This window comes from Mandrillus leucophaeus, unplaced genomic scaffold, assembly GCF_000951045.1.
Source record: "Mandrillus leucophaeus isolate KB7577 unplaced genomic scaffold, Mleu.le_1.0 Scaffold453, whole genome shotgun sequence".
NCBI classification, from domain to species: Eukaryota; Metazoa; Chordata; class Mammalia; order Primates; family Cercopithecidae; genus Mandrillus; species Mandrillus leucophaeus.
Genome location: NW_012104843.1, coordinates 1,198,091 through 1,214,829, shown reverse-complemented (window position 1 = coordinate 1,214,829; position 16,739 = coordinate 1,198,091). Strand labels below are relative to the sequence as shown.

Genomic DNA, 16,739 nt, shown 5'->3' with positions numbered 1-16,739 from the left:
TTTCTTCACTGTCTTTTGTTTGTTTTCTAAATCCTTTATTAATTTCTTCCTCTCTGATGTGTATCTTTGAGATCTGGTAGTTTTCTGTAGTAATAACATTTCATTCCTTTCTGTTTCTCATATATGTATCCGCTCTTTCAGTAAGTTTCATATTTTAGTGTGTTTTCATGGTGTCGGAGAGCATCCTTTCACTTCCAGATGTAGGTCTCTCTTAAGCATTTCTCATATAGCCAGTTTAGGGTGATAAATCCCATCGGTTTTTGTTTGTCTATGAAACACTTTATATCTTCTTACATTCTGAAGGACACTTTTGGTGAATATAGTATTCTTCACCAGGAGTTTTTTTTCTTTCTTTCAGTACTTTGAATGTATCACTCAATTTTCTCCTGACCTATATGGTTTCTGCTGAGAAATCTGCTGTTAATCTGATGGGAATTCCCTTATATGTGACTTGATGCTTTTCTCTTTAACTTTTGACAGTTTAACTATAATGTGCCTCAGAGAGAAAACTTTTGAGTTAAGTATACTCAGAAATCTTTAAGCTTCCTATATTTGGATGTCTACATCTCTTTTAAGATTTAAGAAATTTTTATTTATTATTCCAGGTTTAATAGGCTTTTCTATGCTTTTTTCTATCTCTTCACCTCTGGCATTCACAATATTTGAATGTTTGTTCACTTGATGATGTCCTATATGCCATTTAGGCTTTCTTTTTAAAACTCTTTTCTTCATTCATTTATGTCTGACTGGGTTATTTCAAAAGGCCTATCTTTAAGTTCAGTAATTCTTTCTTCTGCTTGATCTAATCCATTGTTGAAGGTCTCAACTGTATTTTTATTTCATTCATTAAATTCTTCAGTGCCAGGAATCCTTTTTTATGACATGTCATTAATGTCTTTTTTTAATTGTGTGGTGGTAGGATGGTAGGAGATGCTCATAATAACTTTGTTTGTAAATATGTATTCTTTGATTTAACCCACCACTACTGCTACTACTACTACTACTGCCATCATTCACTGATTCACCAAAAACTGGATAAATAATTGTCTTCCTTGTTTTTATTAATCTTTCTCACATTTACACATAGCTCATATTTGTTTCAATATTTAATATTACAAGGTTTTTGGGTCTTTATTTTGAAGGTTGGTGATGTTTTCTTGACCAGAAATATTACATAGTAACTTAACTCATTTATTTTAATTAGTCTATGGTAAAATTGGTTTTGATATACAATGTTTCCCATAAAGTAATAGTTTCCCAGAACCTATCAATGACAATAAGTTAGGACTTCCTGTACTGTACTACCAGTTTTCTGTATGTGTGTGAATGTTTTTCTCAAATAAACTGCAAATTCATGCACAACTCTTTGTTGCTCCTGGTCCCTGGATCTACTGTCTACCCACCTGTATGTGTTTACTGATGATGACGACAAGAAAGATATTTAGAGGTATTAGCAAATGAAAATTTTGACTTCTCACTTCTGCCATTTAAGTGTAGAAAGGAAGTACTTGTGAAGTTCAAAGAAGCACTGAGTGAAACAACAATGCTTTGACACTTTATCAATTCCTGTGGATAAATCTTCTCTAATGAAGCAACTATTTGACTGTAGTAAGAAGAGTTTCCATTGCCTCCATGCTCAATGAAGTGAATGATTCAGGCAGATAGTTAAAAAAAATTACACTTTTGTAGTCAAAATATCTTGTTAAACAAGATCATACCCAGAACTCCAAAAGACAAAACAGTTTTTAGTGCAGGTGCTCTGGTGGGAGCAGGAATGAGGTTGTCATAACTCCCTCTCCTACCAACTCAGGGCACGGTACTGAGGAAAATACACGTCACTTTTAAGCAAAGTAGCTCTTGTTCCTTAAAGGAGTCACAGATTCTTTTTCTTTCTGCCTAACTTTCTTTCTCTTATCATACATCTTTTTCCAGAGGCTGGTCGATGGTTTAAAAAGCTTTTCCTATGCCCTAGAAACATCATATTGGATAAATACCTCTAGAGACTTTGTTAATCTCCTGAGAATCTGAAACATCATCCATGTATCTCATGATGGGTTCTTTCCTACATAATTCCCATAAGTTTTGGGCTTCCTACTCACATCCCATAACTTATGGGCCTTTATAGCATTCACTGCTCTTTTTTTTTTTCTGGGAATCAGAAACTATGTGGACAATCAGCAAAACTCTTTGTGTCAGTTACTAATGAGAACAAGCTCTCCTGGTTCAGGCAGCTAAGATTTTATTAGTTTAAAACTAAACCAAACCTAAGATGCTCACAAAGTTGTTAGATTGGGTTGCTACTAAAAATATAAATCTGCTTGGTGCAGCTGGTTCCTTTCATTCTGGAAAATTATTTGCTGCAAGGATGTTAATGAAATTAGACCCTGCAATTCTATTATGTGCTACTGCCTTGCAAACCAATATTTCTGTTTTACTTTACTACTTCTGAAGATTGCCTTTGATTTGCCTCTGTTCTTTGCTATCTCATCTCCCTCCATTCCTCCCTTCTTTCAGCTTTCCTCCTCTCTCTCCCTTCTTTTCTTTACAGTCATAAGTCATTTTCTAGTCACAAACAATAATAATTCCATTGACATTACTGGTAAGGTCACTACAATCCGCAGGTGGTTAAAGGCATGGTGTCCCTTAAATAAAACAACCACTACATCCCCTATTTTGCATTACTTCTCACTGTAGCACAGCTATCATCATGAATCATATTTAACAGTGAGTGAGGTGTAAAGTGTTTGTAAAGAGAATTTTTTTAAAGTTTCCCCAATGCTCTCATGAAATCCTTCTTAAGGTCATGGAAGATGCAGAAAAGCAAATTAAGAACCTCATTCATGGTTTCTTCATTCTCAAGAATATATTGCTATTAACTGTAAGAATACAAATTCACTGATTCCACTGAATTACACTCAATTATACTGGGTCAGTAAGCTTAAAGCAAACCAGAAGCTTAATCTGAATCATTTTCACAAGGCCTCCATTAGCTACAGCAATCATTCATGTAAGAAACTATTACTACACCCCGTCGCCTACAAAACCTGGCACATTGAGACAAGCTTCCTGCAATGCACCCAACCCCCGTCCCCCAGGCCCTGCCATCATTTATAAACAGAGCACTGGGCTGACATTAACATAGTCTATCCTTGAAAAAAAAAACATTTAAAAAGGCAGCATGAATGGAGAAGGTACTTCTCTGTCTCAGTGATCAGTGTAGACTGTCTACATGTAAACCCTCTGTTTAAGTCTCAAGGGCAGAAGGCTAAGAGCTTCATCTCCATGAATCAATGCCAATCAGCATTGCCATCCTTTTGGGAAGAACTCCTGAATCATAAAAATAACCTAGTTGAGGCTTTTCACCCTAAAAGATTTTGGCTGAATATTGAATAATTTTTATATTCATATTTTTAATATTTGTAAATGGTTATCACTCAAAAATACTACCACTGAAACCATTTAGTACACAGCAAGCTATTTGTGACATTATCCAAAGTAAGTCAACATTGTCTCTTCTTATTAAGAGAATATAATCTAAAATAAACTAGCTGCAACGAAGCATCAGGAGAATCAAACCTCAGAACACACTTAGCACACACACAAACACACACGATTTTTCACATTGCAAAAACACAGAGGCATTGGTACATTCTGCATGACAGTTAGTGTTAGGATAGATGGAAAGAGTAAATGTTCAGAAAATATCAGGAGTGGCCAGGGTGCAGTGGCTCATGCCTGTAATCCCAGCACTTTGGGACGCTGAGGCCAGTGAATCACACAAGGCCAGGAGTTCAAGACCAGCCTGGCCAACATGGTGAAACTCTGTCTCTACTAAAAATACAAAAATTAGCCAGGCGTGGTGGTGCATGCTTGTAATCCCAGCTACTCGGAAGGGGAGACACAAGAATCACATAAACCCGGGAGGTGGAGGTTGCAGTGAGCCGAGATTGTGCCACTGCACTCCAGCCTGGGTAACAGAGAAAGACTCTGCCTCAAAAGAAAAAAAAAGAAGAAGAACAAAGAAAATGTCAGGAGAAAACATCATCCTGAGAAAAGAGAAAGCTTTGAAGAGCTTCACAAAAGAAGAGAGCGAAGGTGAGGCCTGTGAGAGATGAAGTGAGGAGTATGAGAGTAGATGGTGGCCAGTGAATAATACAGGAATGGTTTTCCTACTCTGGAAACTTACAGAAAGTGTATGGAAGTAAATGAATTCAACATGAAAAATGTTAACCACAAGTTTTAAAAAAATGTTAACCAAGAAGAATTGGCTATGCTAGAAAAACTGAAGTCAACAAAGGGACAGGAGGTTATCTAGCAGGATGAAGTGAATAAATCCCATATGCATAGTGGGTGGACAGGAATCCTGCAGCTTCTTGCTTGGAAGTAAGAACATACAGAAGTGCTTCTTATTATGCTTACATGTCCTGCTCAAGGAGTCATGGCTAAATTTTAATTAGTGTTAAGAAATAAACATTAGCATGCATTGTAAATAAAGCACTATATGTTAGGAGGAACCAAGATGGGCAGTTTGGGGCCAATAATAGCAGTATGGAAGCAAAGTGAGCATAAATTTCAGTGGAACCCACAAGCCCCCGGCACACTGCCCATGGTTTGGTACAGTAATGCCAGTTACTAGAAGTCATTTAATTTTTCCTGTTATTTTGCTTGTAACTAGGACATTTTGAAAAAATGTTAGCCACACCCATCAACATTGCTGCTCTCTCAGATTTGCGTCAGTGGTAATTATGACAAACTTAATAGCCACATAAACAAATACAGAGTGAACTTACAACTTATCTATGACCAGCAAGTATTAATTATGTATTACTAATAATGAGCAATACGTACTTAAATAAAGGTACTACATTCTCTAACCTTAGCAATAGTTATTTGCTCTGTAGATAATTCTCCCCATTCTTACATTGAACTTGATCTCCAATGTGACATTTTCTGGGGCCTAAATCTAACTTGTATCAAAAGCCCTTAGAAATCAAACAGATACTGTACATGAATGTTCACAGCAGCATTATTCAAAATAACCAAAAGGTGGAAGCAACCAAAATGTACATCAGCAGAAGAAAGAATAAACAAAATATGGTCTATCCATCCCATGGAATATGACTCAGCCACCAAAAGTAAGGAAATTTTAATATATGCTACCAACATGAATGGATCTTGAAAATATCTTGCTTGATGAAATAAGTCAGACACGTGGGAAACCACGGTATGATTCTACTTGTATGAGATACCTAGAATACGCATATTCACAGAGAAAGAAAATAGAATAAAAGTTGTCTCGGACTAGGTGGAGGGGAGAAGTGCAGTCATTTAAGTACAGGGCTTTAGTAAGGGATGATACCAATGTTTTGGATATAGATCGTGGTGACAGTTACACAATACTGTGAATGCATTTAATGGCACTGAATTGTACATTTACAACGGCTAAACTGATAAATATTTTTATGTATACTTTATTACAATAAAAAATTTTAAAGTCCTTTACATTTATTTTAATCAAAACTAGAAAGGGCCTACTTTTAAAACCACAAACTAATAAAAGGATTATGTTTATTTTACCAAAAATTTTAGATCATTGAAAGTGTCTCTAAATCATTTACATTTTTTTTTGTTTGGTTTTTTTGAGATAAGGTCTAGTTCAGAATCTGAAATGAACATAACAGATCCCCTTGCTCTGTCACCCAAGCTGGAATGCAGTGGCATGACCACAGCTCACGGCAGCTTCAATCTCCCAGGCTCAAGCGATCTTCCTGCCTTCGCATCCTGCGTAACTGGGAGGACAGGCGTGTGCCACCAAGCCTAGTTAATTTTTGTTTTTTGGTTTTTTTTGTAGACACAGGGTCTCACTATGTTGCCCAGGCTGGTCCTGAACTCCTGGGCTCAAGTGATCCTCCTGCCTCCCCTCTCAAAGTGCTGGGATTACAGGCATGAGTCACTGTGTCTGTCATCGTTTACATTTTCAAATACCTATTTGTTTGTGAAGACATCAAGAAAGAATGAAAAGAATGAAAAGTCTGTGTTTACTTAAAACTCCAAAATAAATCCATGAGAATTGTGAACAAAAGTGAATCATAATGTTGACTCTGAAAAAATGGTTTTAATCTTTAATAGGTTTTTAAAATAAGATGTGATTTAATGGGTATTAAATCTACTTTACTTTTTATGAGTTTTCTAAGCAAGAGAAAATAGAAATGAAAGCACCTCCCAGGTTAATTTCAGCATCAGCCCCAGCTGTGCCCTGAAGTCTAGGGGTTCCCATTCCCCATCCTCTATCCCTGTGAGAATAACTGAGACCTGTTTGCTGTAGGTTTGTTTCCACTCACCACAGATTGTGGACCTAGTGGAATGACAGGGAGCCTGCCGAGAAACATTCATGACCAATCTTTCCCCAATCACTGATTCTCATGTCTGTTATACGTTAAGTATTCTGAAGCAAGACCTTATGTTATTAATAATTTAAAAACAATTAAAGATAATAAATATTTCTCCACTTGGTCCCTTACTGGTGGCTTAGCCAGCTTCAACCCACTAACATCATCATAACCAAGTCAACCTTCCTCTGACTGTAAGAATAATCCTTCTAAAACAACATTTAAACACAACTGAACGAGGATTTATATAAACTTTTACACTTGTGTCTCAAGAGAACTACTGTGGGGAGTAGAGGATGAAAGACAGATTTTTGGAGGACAGTTACAGCTTGAAAGCACTGTGTCTAACTGACAGTCCCCATGTTGGGGTTACCAGCTGAATAAATTTTCTAGGGCTGCCATAACCAAGTACCTTAGACTGAGTGGCTTAAACAGTAAGCACATTTCCTACAGTTCTGGAGGCTGGAAGCCCAAGATCAACATTGGCAGGGTTACTTTCTTTTTTTTTTTTTTTTTTTTTGAGACGGAGTCTCGCTCTGTCGACCAGGCTGGAGTGCAGTGGCCGGATCTCAGCTCACTGCAAGCTCCGCCTCCCAGGTTCACGCCATTCTCCTGCCTCAGCCTCCCGAGTAGCTGGGACTACAGGCGCCCGCCACCTCGCCTGGCTAGTTTTTTGTATTTTTTAGTAGAGATGGGGTTTCACTGTTAGCCAGGATGGTCTCGATCTCCTGACCTCGTGATCCACCCGTCTCGGCCTCCCAAAGTGCTGGGATTGCAGGCTTTGGCAGGGTTACTTTCTTCTGGGATCTGTCTCCTTGGCTTGCTGATGTCTTCTCCCGGCGTCCTCTCATGGTCTTCTCTCTGTACAATGCCTGTATCCTAATCTCCTCTTCTTACAAAGACACCATTCACAATAGATTATCACATTTTAAGTTAATTATCCTCTTAAAGACCCTATCCAAATATAGTCACCATCTAAAATACTGGGGTTAGGACTTCAGCATATGAATCAGGGAGGAGCACAAATTCAGTCCAAAACATCAACTCAGACCTCCATTATAAATTAGTGTCTATAAAGATAGTTTCCAATTTTTAAAACATTTGCTAAATGTAGGCCATTTTGGTTCACAATTTTGCCCTGCACTTGCAAATGGATGTTGAGTTACTCTAGCACCAGGTGTTATGGCTGAACCTCTCACAGACCATGACACTTTCATTCAACGGCCTTGGCTGGGGATGTGCATGCACTATTCTCCACGTCAGGGCACAGGCTTCCAATCCCCACCAAAACAATGCTAGCTCGTTCTGGCACCAAGAGGCAATGGGAAACACTGCCCAGGCAACAGCTGGCAATCACAGATTTGAATAAGTTCTACTGTGTTTCTATGTATTGCTCTAAGAATGGACCAGAACCATAGAGTAGAAAATATTCCTAGGTGACCAGGTACACAAAAGTAAGGAATCTGTTTTTCTCTTTCCTGAGAAAATGAAACACATTTCAAAACCCTGTAAAAGGCTTTGATTCTTGTATGCATTCGTCTGAGCTAAGCTGCTTTAAACCCTGTTACTCAGTACTGAGGACTTGAACTATAGGGGATCTGTTATCATATTCATTTCAAATTCTGATAAGTTCTCCAGAATTTTTCTAAAATGTTTTTAGTCCATCTGTTTGAGCACGGGGCCTTAGACAGCTCTCCTTTTATCTTCAAACTTCAAAGCATAATTTTGAAATAAAGGTTTACTTTTCTGCAGAATTCTGAAAGTTTTATACTGTCAGGGACAATCGGTTGGAGTTTTTTGAAATGTATCCTGACTGAAATACCTCATTTGCATCAGGGTTTGTGTACCCTCAAACTGTACAACTATTCTAGAGTCTACTATCCCCTGGACACTACTTGAAGTTTACTCTTTCAATACTAATAATGAAAGAATGAGTAAGACCTACTATTTGATAGCACAACAGGGTGACTATCGTCAATAATAACTGAATTGAACATTTTAAAATAACTAAAAGAATATAATTGGATTGTTTGTAACACAAAGGATAAATGCTTGAGGAGATGGAAACTCCATTCTCCATGATGTGGTTATTATGCATTGCACGCCTGTATCAAAACATCTCATTTACCCCGTGTGTGTGTGTGTGTACACATAAACGTGTATGTGTATGTCTATATACATATATACACACACACACACACACACACACACACACACACACACACACACATATATAAAGTAAGGGTCCCCAACCCGCCAAAAGCAGGAAGTGAGGCAGGGGCGGGCGAGCATCACCATATATATATATATATACACACACACACACACACACACACACACTACCCACAAAAATTAAAAATATTAAAAAATATTAATCACGAAGGTAGATTTTCTAAATATTTCACACAGCTGTACCGATTTGAAATTTTTAGTCCCCTAGCAATGAAGTAGCTACATCATAGCAGAAAGAACCCAGTTTGGAGTCAGGAAAGATTTGGGATTGCATTGAGCTTTGTGTGACCTCTGCATATCATTTAACCTCTTTGAATCCAAGCTTCCTGACTTGGAAAATGAGGATACTGTTATCTCTCTTGCAGTCATTATGAGGATTAGGTAAGAAAATGGACGTGGCAGTCCTTATAAACTCTAATGCCCTCAAGAAGGTGGTGGCATTTTTCTTGACTCTTCGGTGACTATGGTGGCTGATTAGCAGTCATTACTGCCCTTGCTTTGTTAGAAACACCAGGTGCTTCATAGCATGAGACTGCTTCCTATCTAGACCTTATTTGGAGACTATTATGCAAAGAATACTGAAGCACATTGTTTTCCAGAACACACCATATTCTAACAATTTACAGTTTCATTCATCAAGTTAACAGTATTTCAAGGCAAATTGATCAGCTACCGACCTTCATAACATCAATTTAGTAGTATAGATGGAAATCTCAAATGTCTCTGGCTCTTTAGCATTAAATATTGAGTGAAAGTAGGGTTTTCATTGACAGCTTTATTACTTTATTTTACTACTGCACATTTTTATGTGACAGTAAAGCAGCTAAACACACATTAAATAGTGCTGAGATAACTTGATAATGACCTTTCACAGATGATTTTCTCGATGAAGGTTAGTGGCAAAGAAGACAGGCAAACATGTTGCCAGTAGAAAGTAGGACGGCTTCTAGTTCTGATCAAGACAGCACTAGGAGCACTGACTTAAATGTTTAAAATACTTCCTGGGCTCCTAGGCTGTGCCAGGCATTAGTACACAAGAGAAAAAAGGTCAGATGAAGGTCTTACACAAAATGATGAGAAAGCTGAAGAAAAAAAGCATAGTTCTAGCCTATGAGACAAACACCTATATTGAAAGTGCTATGGCAGGACAGGGGCAGGGCAAAGCCTCTGTCTGGTGAGTAAGACAGGCGTTCCCGTTCCTTTATATCAACAGGCCCCACGGTTTTTGGCACCAGGGACCAGTGTTGTGGAAGACAGTTTTCCCACTAACCAGGTTGGGGCATAGCTTCGGGATGAAACTGTTCCACCTCGGATCATCAGGCACTAGATTCTCAGAAGGAGCATGCAACCTAGATCCCTCGCATGCACAGTTCATCACAGGGGTTGCGCTACTGTGAAAATCTAACGCTGCTGCTCATCTGACAGGAGGCGGAACGCAGGTGCTGATGCTCGCTCATCCCGGCTCACTTTCTGCTGTCGGGGGGCTGGGGACCCTAACACATGTACTTTATCAAGTATATGTGTTTGACAAGCAGAAAAGAGGAGGAAAAGACATTTCTGAGAAAGTGAACAGCACTGAAAAGACACGGAAATAAGGAAGAGAACGCCAGAATCGTGGCGAATGTAGACAGTGCCAAACAGGAGCTATCAGGACGGCCTGGTCAGGGCCCTGAGTCATGAATGTGAGGCCTCACAGTCCTTGTAGAAGCTTCCTGACTTTTAATAACCCTCAGAGAAAGATATACCATCACACGCCACATAACAACATTTCCGTCAACAACGAACCACGTACACCACAGTGGTTCCATGAGAGATGCTGGAGCGGAAGACTTCCTGCCGCCTAGCGACATCCTAGCTGTCCTAACGTCACAGCATGACACGCTACTGAGGTGTTTGTGGCGACGGTGCTATAAAGAAATCTACCGCGCTGCCAGTCATATAAAAGTAAAGCACAGACGATCATGTACAGTACATAATACTTGCTAATGATAATAGACAACCATGTTACTGGTTTATGGATTTACTATAACATACTTAATACTTATTTTACAGCATTCTACTTATACTAAAAAAATAAATAAAGTTAACTGTGAAGCAGCCTCAGGCAGGACCTTCAGGAGGATCCAGCAGAAGGCCTTGTTATTCTCGGAGATGACCGCTCCATGAGTGTTACTGCCCACTGAAGACCTTCCAGTGGACACGATGTGGAGGTGGGACCAGTGCTATCAGTGATCCTGACCCAGCATAGGCCTAGGCTAATGTGTGTTTGTGTCTTAGGTATCAAAAAAGTTTTACATGTTAAAAAAAAAAAAAAAAAGTAAAAACAAAAACAGAAAACAGCTTATAGAATAAGAATATGAAAACAATATTTTGTACAGTTGTACAATGTGTTTGTGTTTTAAGCTAAGTGTTATTACAAAAGAGTCAAACAATGAAAAATGAATTGAAAAGTAAAAAAGTTTAAGGAAGCTAGGGTTAATTTATATTAAAGACACAAATTAAAAAAATAAATATACTGTAACCTAACTGTACAGTGTTTTTAAAGTCTACAGTGGTGTACAGTCATGTCCTAGGCCTTCATATTCACTCAACACTAGGTCCCTGACGCCCAGAGCAACTTCTAGTCCTGCAAGCTCCATTCATGGTGGATGTCCTGTGCAGGTGTGCCACTTTTATCTTTGATACCATATTTTTACTGTACCTTTTCTATGTTTCATTCATTGTTGATTAGGCACTAATGCAGACTGAATCACATGGACTCAGTCTAGAAAATATCTGTTGAAAGCCCACACTAGGCTAAGTGCTGTGTGTGCATTCATAGACAAGATGTGCCACAGAGTTCCAGCCTGGGTGACAGAGTAAGACTCCATCTCAAAGTTGATCCAAATATCTCCTCCAATTTGAAATTTTCTGACATCTGGATCAAAACTAATCTCTCTTCAATATTCCCACATCATTTTCTAAAGACTTTAATGAGATACAATTCACATACAGTAAATTCACCTATTGAAGAGTTCTCAGTATATCATAGGGTATGCAACTATTACCACAATCTAATTTGAAAATATTTTCATGACCCCTAAAAAAACCATTTCTCATTAGCAGTAATCACTCCTCCTCCCTCTGCCCCAGCCCGTTTAGCTACACAAATACCATTGTGTCCCAAGAGTCTACAGTATTCAGCACAGTAACATACTGTACAACTTTTCAGCCTAGGAGCCTTGGCTATACCATATAGCCTGGGTGTGTAGCAGGCTCTGCTACCTATGATTGCGTAAGTACCCTCTATGATGTTCACACAATGACCAAATCACCTAAAGATGCATTTCTCAGAATACAGTCCCATTGTTTAAGGATGCATGACAGCATATACTTAATACTCATACATATATTTCAGTACTTTGTCCTGTCATATCACAATCATTCCTCTGGGGCAAGTATGGGAGCCAGAGAGCTTCAGCTGAAGATCAGGTGGGAAAAGTATAGGGGCTGGGATGGAGGGGAGACTGCCTCACACTTTAATTGATTTAAGTGGCTCCATGGAGGAAAAGATAATGACCATTCATTGTTGATTAGGCACTAATGCAGACTGAATCACATGGACTCAGTCTAGAACATATCTGTTGAAAGCCCACACTAGGCTAGGTGCTGTGTGTGCATTCATTGACAAGGCAGATATGGTTCCTGACGATTTCAGGCTTCCAGTGTAGGAGGGATGTTAGATGTTTAAAAAATAATAAGGGAATGCACAGCTCCATTATTCAGAGATTGCTTAGGGAAAGCCTCCCTGAGGAGGGGATATTTAGGGAGAGAGTGAAGGCGGGGTTGGCGGCGGCAGTAGTGGAAGACCAGCGGGAGGGGAGGTATGATTCCACCTTCATGGTGCTTCATAAGCAGGAAGAGCATCTTGATCTCAAGAAAATGAAAGTGCTAAGGCTGAAGCTCAGAAAGCAGTGGGGAAAAATGAGGGGAACTGATGAAGAGGAGGCCAGAACCAGATGATAGGGGAACGTGCGTCAACCACTCATTCCCATTCCCGGAGTGCCTTCGATGGCTCAACTCGGGCACAGCAAGCAAGCCAGACAAAAGTCCTGCCAGGCCAGCTCATGCTCCAGTGGAGGGAGACAGACGAGCATGTGAAATCCCAGCGTCGAGCCTGCCCGGCTCTGAGAAGAGTTACGGAGAAACGGGAAGCAGGCAACAGGGAGGAGGATAGGGGAGCTGTGTGTTAAGGAGTCTTGCACTGTCCAGTTTTGCTTAGAAATGGTAGGATTGAATGTGCATTTATAAAAGACCTCTGATGGCTGGACACAGTGGCTCAAATCTGTGATCCCGGTGCTTTCAGAGGCAGAGATGGGAAGACTGTTTGAGCCCAGGTTCGAGACCATCCTGGGCAACGTAGTGAGGCCCAGTCCCTACACAAATTTTAAAAATTAGCTGGGCATGGTGGCATGTGCCTGTAGTCCTAGCTACCCGGGAGGCTGAGGCTGGAGGATCACTTGCGCCCAGGAGGGTGAGGCTGCAGTGAGCTGTGATCACCATGCGCTCCAGCCCGGGTGACAGAGTAAGACCCTGTCTCTAAAAATAATACAAATAAAATAAAAAGATAGCTGGCTGTAGGGTAGAGCAACTCTAGAGGGCAGCAGAGTGAATATGGGTGCAATGAGGAGCCATGGCAGTGGCTGAGGCTAGGCTAGCAGCGTTGCAGAGAAACCTCCCAAACACCGAGGCACCCAGGAGAGAGAATACGTAAGATTTATGATGGATGTGGTGCAGAGGTGAGGTAGTAGAGACAGTCAAGGGCGATTCAGGTTTCTGGCCGAAATGAGCGGGCAGTTGGAAGTATTTATTCAGATAAGAGACACTGGTAGAAAAAAAACATTTTGTGGGGCTGCGAAGACAGGCATGGCCAGGGGGAGGAGTAAGATACTCAGCTGCACTATGGACAAAAGGAGTTGGAGATGCCCAGGGAATCCATGTGGGGTGTCCAGAAGCCAACACGCCCAGAGGCAGGAACAAGAGCTGCGCTGAGGACAGAGCCCCGGAGATGTGGGCACCTGGGAGGGATCAACCCAGGGCAGGACAAGGTGGCCCCTCACCCTCAGTCCTTTTCAGCAGAAAAAGGAAGTGTGTCCCAAGTCACTTCACTGGAAATGCCAGTGCAGCCTGTTCGCCAGCCTCCGAGCACCATCCCAGCCTCTTCCTGTGTCCGCTCCATACTTCTGCCAGCGGACTGCAAGGTGACCAGGGAACACCTAGCACAACACAAAATGCCAGTGCCTGGGCTTTTCCAGTCTCATTTTTCTACTTTGTATTTCATTTCTGCTATTATATTCAAAATGATGTCGTTTCCTGAGAATAAACTCCTGGAAAAAAATATGTAATGCAAATCTATATTATGAGCTCTGCACTATCTTTGGGAAAAGAAGGTTTAATTTAAACCAGTATTTTCCATTTGGACTAATACATATGTCATGGAACACGTTAACCATTTGTCTCAAATGAAACACCTTAGATTCATAATCTGCCCAAAAGAGATGTTTAGCTTAGGTCTGCATTTCAAAAAACGTTCCCAAAGGTATCCAACTGATGAACTTAGTGGTAAGAATTACAAATTGCCAACTATTGTAATTTCTGCCTCCCAAATCCCAAATAATTTTTTGTACATAGAAACCTGTATTGTTGATGTCTTTAGAAGTCAATCTTAGAAACTCCAGGATTCTACCCTAGAACGGAACGCTTCTGTGTTTTTTATACACTTAGACAGGGTCAGACAAAGGTGGCCAGAACAAAGGACTCTACAGTGGCGGGTCAGTGATTTTCTCTGTTGGCTGGACATAGATCTGCAGAAATCGTCTCTCTGCCCTCCCTTTTGTTTTCAGACACTCTGGCAACAGCTATAGCTTCAATATAGCCAGCAATGAAATTAAAGACCCAGCTTATAGATAAGGTCACCCAGGCAACATTCAATTTTCTTTGCCACAGGCATATGGCTCAGTGAAAATACAGGTGGGGAGCCCAGAGCTAAGTTCTGTCAGCTTCCACAGTGAAGCACTGTTTTTTAAAGGTCGCTACAGGCAATTCTGAGGGTGGAAAGAAATGTCTGAGTTTTCAAAAAAAAAATCATACATTATTGGAATTTATATGAAAGAATATTCTGTCACGTGCTCACAGACCGTTCGTAATATTTAATATCCTAACCTTAATATTATGATATAAACCTTTTTAATAATTAAAGCTGAGACTGATCATTATGTAGTAAGGGCCAGGTATAATATTGATAAAGTATAGAGTAAGAGTTACGATTTCACAGTACTACAAAGAAATTCTTCATAAAAGAAAAAGATCTATGCTAAGCTAACGTGTCGAACAGAGAAAGTGTTACCAACGTTCCCCTCGTAAGTCAGCACGACAGGATCACCAAGAGCTTACCCGCAGACAAAACCATCAGCGTGACCACTTCACTAAGTCTAGATATTCTTTGGGCCACGAGGCAAATTTAATGGTCAAATTAGTCCACTGAGTGGTCAAATAGAGTCCCGTTTTATAATTTAAAATAAACTGTTTACGGCAACATGCAAACAAGATAGAAAAACAATGGAGATGGTCAGCTGGTTTTCCATTCTAGTTCTTAGTAGTGTTATAGCTAAATGACCCTGGCAGATAAATATCTCTCGGTGCTGAATAACCCTGTCAGCTTATATCTGTATGTGCTATACGACTAGTCACCCCACTCGGTTCATGTGTTTTATCTGGCTCTGTCTTGAAGTAAAAGATTCTTACTGTCCAATCCCATCCTTAAATCAGCCCTAAGCCAGAGCTACTGGGCAGACTCACAGAGGTTGGCTTTGTAGTGAGGCTAAATGCAGTGTGCACTGAGAGGAGCAGGCACCAGTTCTCAGAGAGGGTTGGTAACAGTGGCCTCGCCAGGCACTTCTGTAAACAGACGCACTGCAAAACTGCACAAGTCGCTTCCTTAATCCCAGCCTCAGTTTCCCAGTCAACAAGATTTGAGTTAGAGGAAATTATGAAGAAGTCAGTGTTTTTTTCTTTCAAGTATATTCTGTCCAGAACTGTGAGGAGTCTGAGATGTAATCAAGTTTCAAGCCTACAAGTTTGCCTGCCACTGTTTCATGGATGCTGGCAGAAGACAGGAGACTCCTGGGCCAGAGACAAATGACTGTATTACGAACAACAAGGCAAATACATGAGCTTTGTGTTCTTGTTGGTTCCCCTGGCCCCCAAAGTCTCAAGGGAGAACACAGAGGAATCCAAGTTGATGCTACACATGAAGTTGGTTTGTGTCACAGCTAAAGAGCCCTGGGTTAGGAAAACCAAATCTTTTATTACGGGCAGTAAGAAAACCTGTTTCCCCTTTGCTCCCAAGAGCGACATTATCTTTCTTACATTATCTTACATTATCTTTCTTATGTTGGACAACCAGAAAGCTCGTCCAATGCTCCAGAGAGAGACACTATCTCTATATTCCAAGGCTGTTCCCTGGACCAGAACAAAGGCCATCGGTGCCTCTGCTTGCAAGGTGTGCACACATGTGAGGGACCCACGGTGAAGTGCATGCCAACATCCTCTAAACAATTCAGGGGGCTGGGTGCGGTGGGTCACGCCTGTAATCCCAGCATTTTGGGAGGCCGAGGAGGGCAGATCACCTGAGGTCAGGAGTTTGAGACCAGCCTGGACAACATGGCAAAAACCCATCTCCACTAAAAATACAATAATTAGCTGGGCGTGGTAGCAGGTGCCTGTAATACCAGCTACTCAGGAGGCTGAGACAGGAGAATTGCTTGATCCCAGGAGGCAGAGGTTGCAGTGAGCCAAGATCACTCCACTGCACTCCAGCCTGGGCAAAAAGGGTCAAACTCTGTCTCAAAACAAAACAAAGACGAAACAAAACAGGCAATTCAGGCGTTATTAATTTCTCTTATTATAACTGTAACTAAGGTGAGATCCATGCTAAATACAAGGAATGGATTTCCAATTGATCCCCATAGTGAAATCCTCTAATACCCATGTTACAATCAAGCTTTTTTATTGTTAAAATCAAGTTTAAAAAAAAAAAAGTTTCTTTGCAGATCTCAATTCTGACTGATAGTACTTGAC

At 40.5% G+C, this 16,739-nt stretch overlaps 1 protein-coding gene across 3 annotated transcripts in view; it reads right to left on the bottom strand.

Moving 5' to 3' along the window:
• PTPRM (protein tyrosine phosphatase, receptor type, M) overlaps positions 1-16,739 on the bottom strand; it is a 704,023-nt gene that overhangs the window by 442,758 nt on the left and 244,526 nt on the right. The gene's annotated exons all lie outside the window — the stretch shown is intronic.